The sequence below is a fragment of the Macrotis lagotis genome, chromosome 1 (assembly GCF_037893015.1).
Source record: "Macrotis lagotis isolate mMagLag1 chromosome 1, bilby.v1.9.chrom.fasta, whole genome shotgun sequence".
Classification (NCBI taxonomy): Eukaryota; Metazoa; Chordata; class Mammalia; order Peramelemorphia; family Peramelidae; genus Macrotis; species Macrotis lagotis.
In genome coordinates, this window is record NC_133658.1 from 783,491,440 (window position 1) to 783,505,769 (window position 14,330).

General features: G+C 38.0%; 1 protein-coding gene across 5 annotated transcripts in view; it reads right to left on the reverse strand.

Moving 5' to 3' along the window:
• The window catches only part of EXPH5 (exophilin 5), a 117,345-nt gene that overhangs the window by 45,535 nt on the left and 57,480 nt on the right, over positions 1-14,330 (reverse strand). Inside the window, exon 1 of one of the 5 annotated variants that reach the window (XM_074216630.1) lies at positions 12,838-14,315. The exons of 2 other annotated variants lie outside the window; for them this stretch is intronic. The gene's annotated coding sequence lies outside the window, so the exon portion shown is untranslated. 2 more of the 5 variants (XM_074216633.1, XM_074216631.1) reach the window with 2 other exon arrangements.

The window sequence follows — 14,330 nt, forward strand, 5'->3', positions numbered from 1 at the left end:
CAAGCTTCTTCATGGTTTTGCCATAGGTCCTGAAACCAGGCTCATTGCATTCACTACTAATTTATATTTTCTAATCTAAAATGGGACCTCAGAGAAGTAAGACAATCCTAAAGCTCTCTAATTGATTTTCTATGATGGCTACAGAGAAATGGTTCTAATGATTCTCTTTTCTACTTCAGGCTTCCACAGCACAGTATAGTCTACATGCCTCCAAGCTGAGCAGCTCTCTTTATATTTCACTGAAAAAACTAAGTTCCCATTTCTTTCCTTTTCCTCTCTAACATCCCTCTAACATTACATCACATTCTACCCCCCCCCATCTCTTCTGTCACTAGTTTCTGATAGAGGGGTGACTCTTTTTCACATCAAGACAAATCCCTCTAACATGTTTCCCATGTGTCTTTGGGCCTATCTCCTTCTCCAGTATATTGCCTCCACTATTATGACCCCTTTTCTCTAATCACCAATTTCTCCCTACCTACCAATTTCTTCCTTGAAAAAATCAGCTATACTCAGTGCTTTTCTTTTTTCCCCTAATTTCTCTGCAATCTGGCTTCCTTCCAAATCAGTCAAATAAAATTGTTCTCTCCAAGCTTGTCAACAATTTCTTAATTACCAGATCTCATGTCCTCTTCTTAATCCTTATCCTTCTTGACCTTTCTGCAATATTTGACTCTGTTGACCACCTTCTCTTCTTGGATTCTCTCTTTCATGGTTCTTCTCCTCCCTGTTTGACTGTATAATTTCAGTTTATTTTGCTTTCTTGTATCTAGTATTTATGGGTTCCCTAAGGCTCTGCATTGGGTCCCCTTCTGTTTTCTCTCTAAATTATCTTACTTGGTAACCGCATCATCTCCCATGGGTTCAAATATCATCTCTACATAAAAGATTCCCAGATATTTATATATTATCTTAGTCTTTTCCCTGAGCTCTATCACTAATTGCCTTTTGGATATCCCAAATGGAATGTTACCTAGATATCTCAAGCTCAACATGTCCAAAGCACAACTTTCAGCCCTCACCCTTCTTACAAACTGCTCTATTATAGTTGATGCAGAACCATTGTTCTCTCTTAGGCTCATAGCTTTAACAGTATCTTCACCCCACAAATCCAATCAGTAGCCAATTCTTGTCATTTCTGTCTATAACATCACACACATATATTTTCCTCTTCTTTCTTCTTTCATAGTTACCATTCCAGTTCAAGCCTTCTCTCTTGGGCTATTGTAATAGTGTCCTAATTGGTCGTCCTGTCTCAAGTCTTTTTCTACTCTAATCTATCCTCCACACAGTTGCTAAAGCAGTTTCTTCTCTAAAGGGCACATATGACCAGATCACCACCCTGCCCAACTTACACTCAGTTAATTCCAGAGGCTTCCTATTATCGCTAGGATTAAATATAAATACTTCTCTATGGCAGTATAGTTATTTATGACAAGTTCCTTCCTATATTTTCAGTCTTATTCACATTACTTCTTTTCCTTCAAGATTCAGCTTAAGACCCATCTTCTGCAGCAATCAACTGCTAGGAATTTCTCTTCTCTGGTTGCCCTATATCTACTCTTTAGATTTTCTAATCCATTAAAATGCTAGATTCTTGAGGGTGGGAATTATTTGCTTTTGAATCTGTAGTTCTTACACTGTGCTTAGAACACACAGTAATGGATAAATAAATATTTGCTTGATTGATTATTTTGTAGGCAAGTGGGATACTATGATAATGATATAACAATAACAATATAGAACATTTTAAAGTTTGCAAAATACTTTATAGATTTTTTATTCTTACAACAACCTTAGGAGATAGGTGCTATTATTATCTCCTTTTCACAGATGAAGAAACTGAAGGAGATACAAGCTAAATGATTTGTCCAGGGTCACAAACTAGTATCTGAGGATGGATTTGGATGCAGGTCTTCTTGACTCCAAGTCCACCATGTGGATTCTTTTTTTCTACCAAGCATTCCAAGTACTTCTTGGTGTAAATCTGATCACTCCATTTATTATTATTTTTCATTTTTTTATGTTTTATTATCATTTTTCATTTTCATGTTTTTAAGTATCATTTTTTCCATATTATTCATGTTGTGAAAGAAGAGAATCAGAACAAAAGGGAAAAACCATGAGAAAGAAAAACATTTTTTTAAAGTGAAAATAATATGCTTTGATCTATATTCAGACTCCATAGTTCTTATGGGCTCCCCCAAATCTTTGTCACTGCATTTTTCTGATGAAGGGGTGATTCTTTTTCACACCAAGACAAACCCCTCTAACATGTATCCCATGTATCCTTGGGCCTATCCCCTCTTATCTTCTCCAGTATATTGCCCCATGCACAAGTCTTTTAGAATTGTCTTTCAACACCTCATTTTTAAAAAATTGTTTTTAGGCTTTTGCAAGGCAAATGGGGCTAAGTAGCTTGCCCAAGGCCACACGGCTGGGTAATTATTAAGTGTCTGAGGCCGGATTTGAACCCAGGTCCTCCTGATTCCAGGGCCGGTGCTCTATCCACTGCGCCACCTAGCAGCCCCTGAGCATCACTCTTGACAGAAAAAAATAGAAAACATTTGAATAGTAAAGTTATTAAAGCAATTTCATCATAAGAAATAATGACAGAGGTCATGCAAATACAATTATCCTATTTTGCATATGATAAAAATGAGATTCTAGGAGGCAAATATAGTAACATCAGACCTGGAATTCAAACCAAGTATGTGCTGGAACCAGCTCTTTTAGACTAGAGACAATTGTTAAATGTTTACACCTTTGAAATTAACACATGCTACAAATTTGGGCTTGATTTATTGTTTTGTTGATTGTCTAAACATTTAAAAAGTGATGAAAAAAAAGTTAATTTTAGAGGTGGTTAGGTGGCGCAGTGAATAGAGCACCGGTCTTGGAGTCAGGAGTACCTGGGTTCAAATCCGACCTCAGACTTAATAATTACCCAGCCGTGTGGCCTTGGGAAAACCCCATTGCTTTGAAAAAATCTAAAAAAAAATGTTAATTTTGCAGATTAAACTTTAATGTGTCTTGGTTTTGGGGAAAGATGGTTTAACATTTACCAGCACATTGCTAAATCTCTATGTCTCCAAGTCCTACATACTCTCCACTGTACCAGGATGCTTCTCTTGATATTATTTGGTCCCTCTTTCCCTCTACAATCCAATGGATGGGCCAGATATACCAGTATACTTGGTACAGCAATGGTGTAAATATTATTTCTGATAACTATTGCTGAAACTGTCTGCAGCCTCTATGGGCAGTACACAGTACAACCTGGTTTCTGTTTTAACCTGAACATTGGCTTCTCCATCTAGGGAGAATGAGTAGATGCAGCAGCAACCAGTTAAGGAGGTTAGGTGAAGAGAGCTCCAGCACCTTTCAAAGTTAAGATATCTTTAGCTTAAAAACAAACACATTAAATTTTTGTGCTATTGATGACATAATTCTCCTTTGATTTACCTAGTTTCCATTTTTACCTAATTATTAATCAATCAGTTACTTACTTGGTCTTGAACTGTGACTATCTGCCTTCAGATCCCCTTGCAGCCTGATTGCTTCATTCTGTTATGAGGGTGTCTCCTTTGCCTCTCAGGATCTGTTTGGACTAACCCATTGCCAACCTCTTCACTACAAAAGAGAACTCGCTCCTGTCCTTCCCCCCACTTAGCAAGGGTTCCTCACCCAAAGAACCACACCCCTGAGGAGTGTTAGATGCCCAATACTGCATGTACTGCCCTCACCCCACCCTTTATTCCTGAACTGGGTCAGACTAGGCAGGACTCTAAATGTAAAGAGTGTTACCAGCACAGGCCTGCCTGAGATAACCATGTATAGCAAGACTTACTCAGATTCACCAGAACTGGGACCTTAACACTGCCTTATTACCACCCTGACCCTCCAATAGCACTAATACCTGAGTTTGCAGCCTTCATGTCTAGGTCCCAACTACCTGAGCTTCACCTTTCTTTTTGTGTTAGAATCAAAGATAAGGGCTTCTAGGAGTTCACTGAAACCATCTTGCAGTAAGAACTCAGCTGCCACCTACTTCTCTTGAACTTCTTAGGACAGAGAACTGTAACTATGTACTAGATAGAATGAGGCTTCATGATAGAGCAGATAAAGAGCTGGCCTTAGAGTAGAGAAAATCTAGACTCAAGCCCACTGTTAACCGATCCTCACTATGAGACCCTAGATAACTCACTTATCCTTTTACAATCTCAAGCAGTTCTATAATATTCTAAGTTGTAGAACACGTACTGCTTTCCATAGACATTCCCTGTGGAATTTCCTTAACCAATGAATTCATAGCTATAGTGCCTCAAACCTTAATGAATATCACTCCCCCAGGATAATTATTACTTATTACCTATTGATTCTTCTTCAACTAGTCCAGTGGTATCAAATTCAAATAGAAATGCGGACTATTAAATAGTAAATAAGCATCCCTGAGGACTGCATATTGATGTAGAAAACTACATATTAATATTGTACATGTTTTGTGGTATTTTTATTTATTTTGTTAAATATTTCCCAATCACATCTTAATCTGGTTTAGGCTGGAATTGGGAATATTGTGGGCTACATCCTTGGCCACAACTCTGGGGAAGAGAAAGGTGTTCTGTGATTTATATTAGGGATTTATACTAGGCTGACCCTCTAAGGAGTATGCAACCTGTTTCTGTATGAATGGAAGGCCATATTTTGAACCATTACCCATTATGAATAATATTATCTGTAATTTCTAATGTCTTCCAAGTGGTATTGTGATGATTTAAGCACCTTGATACATCTACTTGATAATTTTTAAAAGAACTTTTGGTATAATTTCACTATTATGCAGAACTCTTGGTAAAGAAATTCTGGTAACCAAAGTGGATCTGCACCTGCTCTGTGACTGATACTCTTAGAGAGTTGTCTGGCCCAGAGGTGTTAAATATAGAGCTGGAAAACTTTATTCTATGGGCCACATGCCAGAGCTCAGTCTGAATCAGATGAAAATGTAATTGGAAAATATTTAAGAAAATAAATAAACAAGAGACCACTGATAATGTGGATGTATATTTTTCTAAGTCAGTAAATGACCCCAGAGATTCTTATTTATGAATGAGTGACCCCATTTCAAATTATGTTTGATACCACTGGTCTGGAGGTCTTAGAGTTTAATGATATATGTAGGGTCACATTATCAGTATAGGACTTGAACTCAGGTTATCTTGATACTGACACTGATTCTTTATCCACTACCATGCTATCACTTACTTAATGATTGTCTTGCATATTCTTAAGAACTGGCCCAACAGGCCAGGGTGGTAGTATGTGCCTCTATGGCAGAGGCTGGTAGATTTCTTGAACCCAGGAATACTGAGCTGCAATTTAGTATGGTGAGCTCCAGGGAGTTACCAGCCTGCCTAAGAAGGGGGAAACTGGCCCAAGTTGGAAACAAAGCTCCCTTTCTAATGATCAATGACTTATGAATCACTAACTGCACTTACAGCCTGGGCAAGGTAGAAAAACCCAATTTCAAAAAACAACAAAAAAATGGTTCCAAATCAATATTAACCAAAGTTAAGGAGACAGGACAGTTGAATAGAAAGGCATGGGCAGTTGCTAATACTCTACAGAGGATATTGGTCTCTTTTACAGTGAGAGAGCCTGCAGGCAACATTTAAAAGCCAACATTTAAAAGTCCAGGCCTCTGGGTAGGAATTCTGAACTAGCCTTTTAATTGTGGCTGTAGAGCTGGCTGTAGAGCTGACTGTACTGACAGGAATGAATGCAAGAGAACAACCATTAACCTCTGTTTCTATATTTGTTTCCTCTTATGTTATATGTCCCTGAGAAAGTCTTATAACTGAGGTTTAGGCATAAAGTGTGCAGAAGAGCTGGATCATGACAAACCTAGGGAAAAAGCAATGACCTTGACAACAGCTTTCTAGTCCTTCCCTAGTCATTCTGGCATGGCTTTGTCACAAGTCAAAGGACTCTGGCTTAGTGATCAAGAGATCTTAAAAACTATACACATCAAGGACAGTCCTAAAACTCAATCAGCGAATGTGGTATTAGGTGTTTGGGGTACAAAGTCCTTCCTAGCTCTAAATCTATGATCCAATGACTTCAATCCCTCTTTGGCTAATAAGGTTCATTCTAATTGTCCTTCACAGTATTGTCTCCAAGGGCACCATTTACATAGACCATGAAAACCTAAAGCACCTCTGTAGAGCCCACCACTCAATTGGTACCATGTGTACTGACCACTCTTCTTCTTTCCACATTAAGACTGTATACATTTCTAGGCCACAAAATTAATGATCCTATAATAATAGGGTACAATGAAGTCAAAAGTTTCTGGAAGGTTGTACTTTTACCCAACCTTTCTTAACATATTCTTGATCCCATAGAAAACACTGACCACACCCTAGAAATGTTGTTGTGACTTTGTGCCAACCAGACTTCATGACTCTTATTCACAGGAGTAATTCTACCCAGACTCTAAAAGTTAATACCATTCATAGTCTCTCTGATGTGGGAAAAAACTCTGAAGATAGCAAGCAAGCCCATATTGTAACAAAAGCAAAAATCTTTTCAATGACATCCTCAATAAATGTTCAACCAGCGTCTTTCTGAATACCTTAAATGAGAAGGAACCTGCTACTTCTTGAGGGAGACCATTTCATTTCTGGAGAGTTCTAATTGTTAGGAATATTTTCATTGTATGGAGACAACATCTGCCTCCTTACCAAGGCAACTTGGCCAAGTCATAATGGGAGCTGATAAGCCCCACATTCAATACTATTGAACAATACTTTTCAATAAATACTAGCACAGCCCAGGAATGCACTATCAGAGCAACTTCTACCACTTCCCAGATCTCTGACTTCTCAGGTTTGGATGTGGCTTTTGTTTTTTTCCTTTGTATATTATACATTATATCATAATTCTCTGTGCTTTCTGGCTCAGACTGGGTCAGACCATACCCTTCAGTTCTTGACTGAATAGTAACTTTCTTCTTGTTAGTCTGGACAAGGGAGCTAAATAGAATGATTTTGGATCAGGGTTGTCCAACCTCAGGTTATCTTAGTACTGCATTAAAATAAAATAATTATTCAAGGACTGCCCCCTTAATAAAAAATATAGTACACTAATATATTAGTTAATTTGTAGTCTTACCTTAGTTAGGTTTAGCAAGGCTACAAAAAGTCGTGGTACTTTTAACTTCTTAGAAAATGGGGAAATGCAATTCATTGATACAATAGGTGAAGGCACGAAAGCAAACATAAAACAAAGCAAACAAAGGTAGGTGCGTACTGACTAGTCTGCATAGTAAAGATGGAACACATCTCACAGATATTGAAAATTCTCTGTGATATATTCTGCCTGTAATGCTGCTTAAAACACCAAATAAAATTAATATCAACAAGATTATTTATTAGTGATAGAATTAAAAAAATTTCATTCTATGCTAATTATTATTTTTTTTTTTGGTGTGAAAATTAAAACCCATAGGCAGGCTACCTAAAAGTGCAGTGTGGGCTGATGCAGACTGTGGGCTGCATTTTGGACAACCTTGTTCTGGATCCTCAGAAGTCCTAAGCTTACCTTGGTCAACTTCTTTTGAGGCAATAAGCAAATTTAAGACAGCCTAGACAGGCTATACCATCACAGAGACCAAATAGTACCACCCATAAAGCTATCTAACCCTACCTGCTGAAGGTTCAGTCTCACAAAAGAAAGATGAGAACTGTACATGAAAAGCTCCAGAACAAAGTGTGTTCTTGTAATAAGTGCCATAAGAAGAGTGGAACCAAAACAGTATTAAGAGTTCAAAGGGAGAGATCAATTTTATCTCAGGGATAAAGGAATAGTTTTCATAGAGGAAGTCACTGAGTAGAGTTAGGAAGAATAGGTGGAATTTTGATGTTCAGAGATTGGAGAGAGGGGTATTTCAGATAGGAGGAAGGAAACAAACATTTGTTAAATGCCTTCTATGTGCTAAGCACTGTTCTAAGCACTTTACTAATATTATCTCATGTGATCCTCAAAACAACCCTAGGAAGTAGGTACGATTATTAGTTCCATTTTTTACAGTTGAGGAAACTGAGGCAGAGATGAAGTCACTTGCCCAGAGTCACAAAGCCAGTAAATGTCTGAAGTGGGAATTAAACTTTAGTCTTCCGATCACCAGATTCAGCACTATGTCCACTGTACCACTCAGCCTCCCCTAGCTGGATAACTGAGGGATCACAGAGAGCCAGAGCAGGAAGGATGAAATGCCTCCAGGGATGGCAGCTAGTCCACTTTGGATAGGAGACTATCAGGAGATGGACAGTTGAGCTATGGTTGAGGAACAGTGCTCTAGAGATGACAGCAGGAACCAAACAGCTGGTAGGCTACTTTCCATTCAGCTTGGAGAGTAGTAGGAGACATTCTATTAATGTACTACACCATGGAGTCTTTGTGTTATGAATGAATGAATTAAAAAGAATTTATTAAGTATTTAATATAAGCCAGGCCCAGTGCTAAGTGCTGTGACTATAATAATAACAACAACAACAACAATCATCATCATCATCATCATCTCACATTTATATAGTGATTTGAAGTTTACTTTCCTCTTAGTGATTCAGTAGACAGACAACAAGCATTTATTATTTACTATATGGCACACACTGTGTTAAGTATTGGTGATACATGGCCCTGCCCTCAAGGACCTCATTCTAATGAGGGAGACAACATGCAGAAAATTATGCGTATATGATATATACAGTGTTAATGGAAGAAAATCTTACAGGGGGTCACAAGCTCTGTGTGTGTGTGTGTGTGTGTGTGTGTGTGTGTGTGTTTGTGTGTAGGGAGACTAGGAAAGATCTTTTGCAGAAGGTGGGATTTAAGCTGGGGAATGAATGAAGCCTAGGAAGCTAAGAGGCAGAGATGCATTCTAGGCATGAGGAATAGCCAGTGTAAAGCATAGAGAAACATAGGTGAGGAGCAGCAAGCCAGAAGAGTGGTATCAAAGTAAATGGTGGGAAGTAGAGTATTTAGAGACTAGAAAGGTGGAAAGAATCAGGCTGTAAAAGGTTTTAAATGTCAAACAAAGAATTTTATATTGGGGGAGGGGGGAAAAGGAGGTGTTATGGGCAGACCTGATGGAGAAAAGAGGGGGGAAGGCCAGTTATAAGGCAATTGCATTGGGTAAGGCTGAGATAATGAGGGTCTATACCAGGACAGAAATTGTGGAAAGGTCTCTATTTGGGAGATGTGAGGGTGAAAATGACAAAACTTGCAACAGATTGGACATGTGGGGTGAGTGAGAGGAATCACCTGTATAAGGATGATCATTGAACTCCTGAGAGCTGACAAGATTGCCAATCAAGAAAATATAGAAGGAAAAGAACATAGGGCCTACAAGAAAGCCTTGGAATATCATTCACCATTAATATTGTTGCCTGGATGAAGACCCAGCAAAGGGAGCTAAGAAGGAGAAGTCAAGTCAGGGACAAGAGCCAGGAGAAGACAACGTTATGAAAATCTAATGAGGAAAAATTATGTAGGAGAAGAGGGAAAGAGAGATCAAGAAAAATAAGGATTGATAAAAGAACCCAAGTCTGGATAATTGAGACCATTACTATCTTAGGAGAGAACAGTTTCAATCAAAGGATGAGGTCAGAAATCAGATTGCAAAAGTTTTAGAAACAAGTAAGAGAAGAAAAAGAGGAGGTATCAATTGAAAGGTGACTTTTTCAAGGATTTTAACTGAGAGGGAAGGAGAACTATGTTAGATCAAGTAAGTTTTTAAGGATACGGCAGAGAGACAGGGAATGTTTGTGGGTAGCAGGAAAGGAGCCAGTCCATTGAGGGAGATTAAAGATTAATGAGAATGAGGATGATAGAAGGGGCAATGTGCTTGAGAATGGGAAGGTCTGGATCAAGGATATATCGGATCAAGGTCTTGACAAGTAGAAGAGCCACTACAATGTGAGATATGCTGAAAAGAATATTTGAGTATAGTGGGGAACAGGTATTGGGGGAAGATATCTGAGAAATATGGGAAGGGAAGATAAAGGGGCTTTTGTTAAATGAAGTTAAAAACTTCAGTGAAGTATTAGGTGAGGTCTTCACCTGAGAGGGTAGGAAGAAAGGACCTTATGGAGGGGAATGGAATGCTTTTGTTTAATCTCTGTTGTGAATAGGAGAGGGTTTGACTAGCTAAGGTGAGCATTCATTTGAGATAATTTAACATATATTCAGAGGCAAGTAGTGGAAACATTAGCCCCATTTTATGGATGAAAAAACTGGGAATCAGAAAGGTTAAGAGATGTGCCCATGTGATTACCATCACAGCAGAGAGTCAAATTAAAATAGTCTGACCAGTTCCATCATTTTTCATTATACCAAGTTCCTTACATTCTTTCCTTCCCAAACTGCTGATGTGCCTAATGTAAAAGTGGGTGTTAGATCAGGGACAAAGAGCAGCTCCAAGGAAAAATGTTGCTTATTGACCAAATTCTAAGTTTACTAGATTCTTTTTATTGCCTATGCAGGGGTTTCCAATATGTTCCAAGTAGACAAGTAAAGAGTAGAGAAGGGCATCAGGGCACTTCCAGAGAAGCAAAAAGAAATTTCAGGAGGATCCTTTCTCTTCCCAGATAAAAGACTGGAGGTGTCACTGAGTGTTAGACCTTTTCCCTTCTTTTTATTCATGTAACTGTGGCTTTCCAAAAAACTGTAGTTTATTTCCTCCACAATCTAAGAAGAAGAGAGGCATTAAAAAAGGTTAAGGAAATCTTATAGATAGCCCTTCTTGAACTTCAGTCTCCTCTCTGTAAAATAAGGTTGTTGTGAATTTCAAAGGTGTATAAAGCACTTTTCTATACTTGAAACAATATCATCATCATCATCATCATCAACATCGAACAGAGGAAGGCAGCAGGGCAATAAACCAAGCACAGAGGTCCTTGGTTCAAATTTTTCCTCAGTATTTCATTATATGTATTTCACTATATGTATTTCTTCTAGTACTAAGCCTATGATTTTGCAGTCCCTGGGCCTTGGCTTCCTCAACCGTAAAAGGAAGGAATTGGACTGTAAAATCTCTCATTTTCCTTCTCATTCTAAACCAAAAATCCTATTAAAATAACTTTTGTGCAGGCTGCACTAAATTCAACATGCATCTAATTTACCTGGGCTGAGAAAACTTGGTAAGAGCAAGCTAAGTGAAATGTAAATAGAATGTATTTTCCCCCCTCTAAAATCAAGAACTAATGTATGGGCATGGTTTAGCAGATTAAGTATAGGATTAAAAATAATGATGAGATAATTTCAGAATAAGCATGTGAAACAAAGAAGAAAAACTCTGACCCTTCTGCAAATAGATATATTTCCTAACCACCTGCAATGTTGACCTACAAATATTGGGACATCAAAGCCATAAACAACACACTGGAGAAGACTTCTGTGGCTCTAGGAAAATGATTAGAAGAGTAAACAGTCTCTGGAAAGTTAATACTTTTAATCAAGTCCTGGAATGAACAATTATAGAAGGAAGGAAGGGAATAAAAGATATTTTTTTCTGCTAGTTTAGTTCAGTTCGAACAGAATGGTTTCTTTGATTTGGGGAGGGGGATTTTGTGCTTTTTTTTCCTTGCAAGGTAATTTTACAAAAAAAGCCTCTGCCATACTTCATTCAGGAGCCTGGCAAGTAATAATAATGTGGCATATTTTCCTCTGCTTCAGCAAGTATAAACCTGAATGCTGCCTTGTTCAGGGTGACTGTTTTCCTGAATGCTTTGTCAGTTCTTCCCAATGTGCTGGGAGGCACAGAAGACCTCCTCTACTGGGATTTTATAGTTTGTAAGTTGAGATTAATGATCAGAATGTCTAATAAAAGGCAGATGAGTTCAAGTTTTGAGTGACCCACAGGTCAGTGATGTACCGTTCGCACTATACAGTGTGGTATAAAAGAACTGGATAAAGGGAGCACTTTCAAGATTTATATCCATTTAAGCTACATTCATAAATTTTTTAAAAATGAGGTGAGTGTGGGAGTGGTCATAGATTACTCATCTGTATCTTAGCATGTGCGTTTTCAGGGCCTGGAACCATGGCTTCCTTAAGTGTGAGTCCAGTGCATTATAAAAATCAACAAATATTTATTAATGATGAGTCAATTCAAAAAACATTCATCAAGTACCTACTATGTGCAAACTACTGGACTAAGAGCTAGATCATGTAAACATTCCTACTCATCTTTTGAAAATGAAATACATTTTAAAAAAGAATTTTTTTAATGATTAACTTGAAAAAAATAACCTTTTTTTCCTAGTTAACAATTAATGATATGTTTTCTTTTTATGCGAACATGGTTACTTACACTGATGAAATCACAGATCTAGTTGAAAAATGCATGCTATTTTTCACTTAGACTATACAGAGTTAAACGTCCTTATGGCTTCTATGAAGGATAACTGCCAGACTAGAAAGTTATGTCCAACAGTAACATGGATTGTAGATGATAAGAGACAATCAAAGAGATTTAAAAATTTTTTCAGTTTACATTTTCTGAAACAACCTGAAAATACTGGTACATATCAATGTAACAAGTTCCAGTTTTCCCTCACCTTGAAATATTCTGTTTTCTGTAACAGTAACTAATAAAAATCATCTAAAATCCAATCACAAACCAAAAGACTAACCTGTATCACATATAAAACATCCTTTTTCTCTCTAAAAGAAACATTGCTTTCAAGTACTCCTGATCCAATCTCAAATGCCTGAACATGACAACATTTATAAACCCTTGCAACATCTGGTTAGAGAAAAAGTGCTCTTACCTACCAAAAATGATTCCAGCACAGGTTGTCAATCTGTTAGCTTGATAAGAATATTCCAAAACAAAAAACACCTTACTTTTTATCCTCACAAATACTGAAAAATCTCTTCAGAGAACAAAATAGCCCTCAGGTGGCAGCTGGGAGTTGCAAGGCTTTCAGCCGATCAAGAGGGAACAAACTGAGGAAAAAGGTTTTGCCGGCAATACTTGTGAACCTCATTACCGATTTGGGCAGTGGCTGCCCCTGCCTCTTGTCTCCCTAGGCAGTCAGAACTGCCTCTCCAACACCTTTATTGACTGCAGGCAGAGCTTGCTCCTAATGGATCACAAGCCAAGCCAACACCTTAAAAGGGTGGGAAGCTCTTTTTTTTTTAATTAACCAGGAAGAGAAGTGACTCAAATATTTAGCAGTCAGCTCAATTGAAAGTAACCATCGCCTTACTTCTTAAAAAAAAACCAAACCAAAAAAACACCAACCAATTTGACAGCACAGTGAGTCGAGATAGATTTATAAGTTTCTAGACTAGTAGTATCAAAAGAGCAGGGTACAGGTGCTCCTAACACTGGCTTCCCAAACTCCCAGTCTTTGAAGTATAATCTGGGGAAGTTTTAGGATGGGGCCTTTTACTATCTCTGCACAGATTAAGCAAACACCCAGCAGCCCTAGAAAGGGCTAGCAAAGTTGAATATCATGACTGAGCCAAGAAGCCAGAGGGATTCAACCTTGTTTTCCAGAGTCTATCTCAGGTTTTTATTTACTTCCATTCAAAGGTATCACCTCTTTAACCCCCAAGTACTTCCTCATTCCATACTAAGAATACCAAGTATTGCTAGGGAACCAGTTTAATTCTTTCAAATGAGAAGAGACTATATAATACTTTCCTGAGGATTAATTCCCAATTTCCCAAATGCATGAGGGTCCTAAGGGTCAGACCTCAAAGCACCAAGGTGGGAACTTCATTTCAGATAAACTATGCTTCACAGTCTCATTTGGGTTACAAGACTAGGTTAGTTGGCTCTTGATACTCCAGGAACAGGTCTGGAACATAACCCATCTTTACTTGTTCTCTCTTCTCAGATTTCCTAGCTTCCTATAATTCACCAATCAATAAGTCACTTAAAAGAACAAAGTGCTTCTACAAAACTCAAGTCAGGCATCACTTCCTATGAGATGCTTTTTCTGATATCCTTGCAGTTAGCACTTTCTCCTCTTCAAATTATCTTGAAATTGCTTATCTTTGCATGTACTGCATCTAACTGTCCCTTCCTCACCCCATTCCCCCATATAATGTAAGCTTCTTGAGGGCAGGGAATATTTAATTTTTTGTATTTGAATCCTCAGTGTTTAGTATAATGTATTGTTTGTATTTTTCAAAATAAATTTTTGTTGGATTGTAGTATTACTGATCACCAGTAACATATTAAATGAGAAACATAATACCTGCTTCTTAGATAATATCCTGGCTAATGTCATGTACATGTGATCTATGGTTACCTT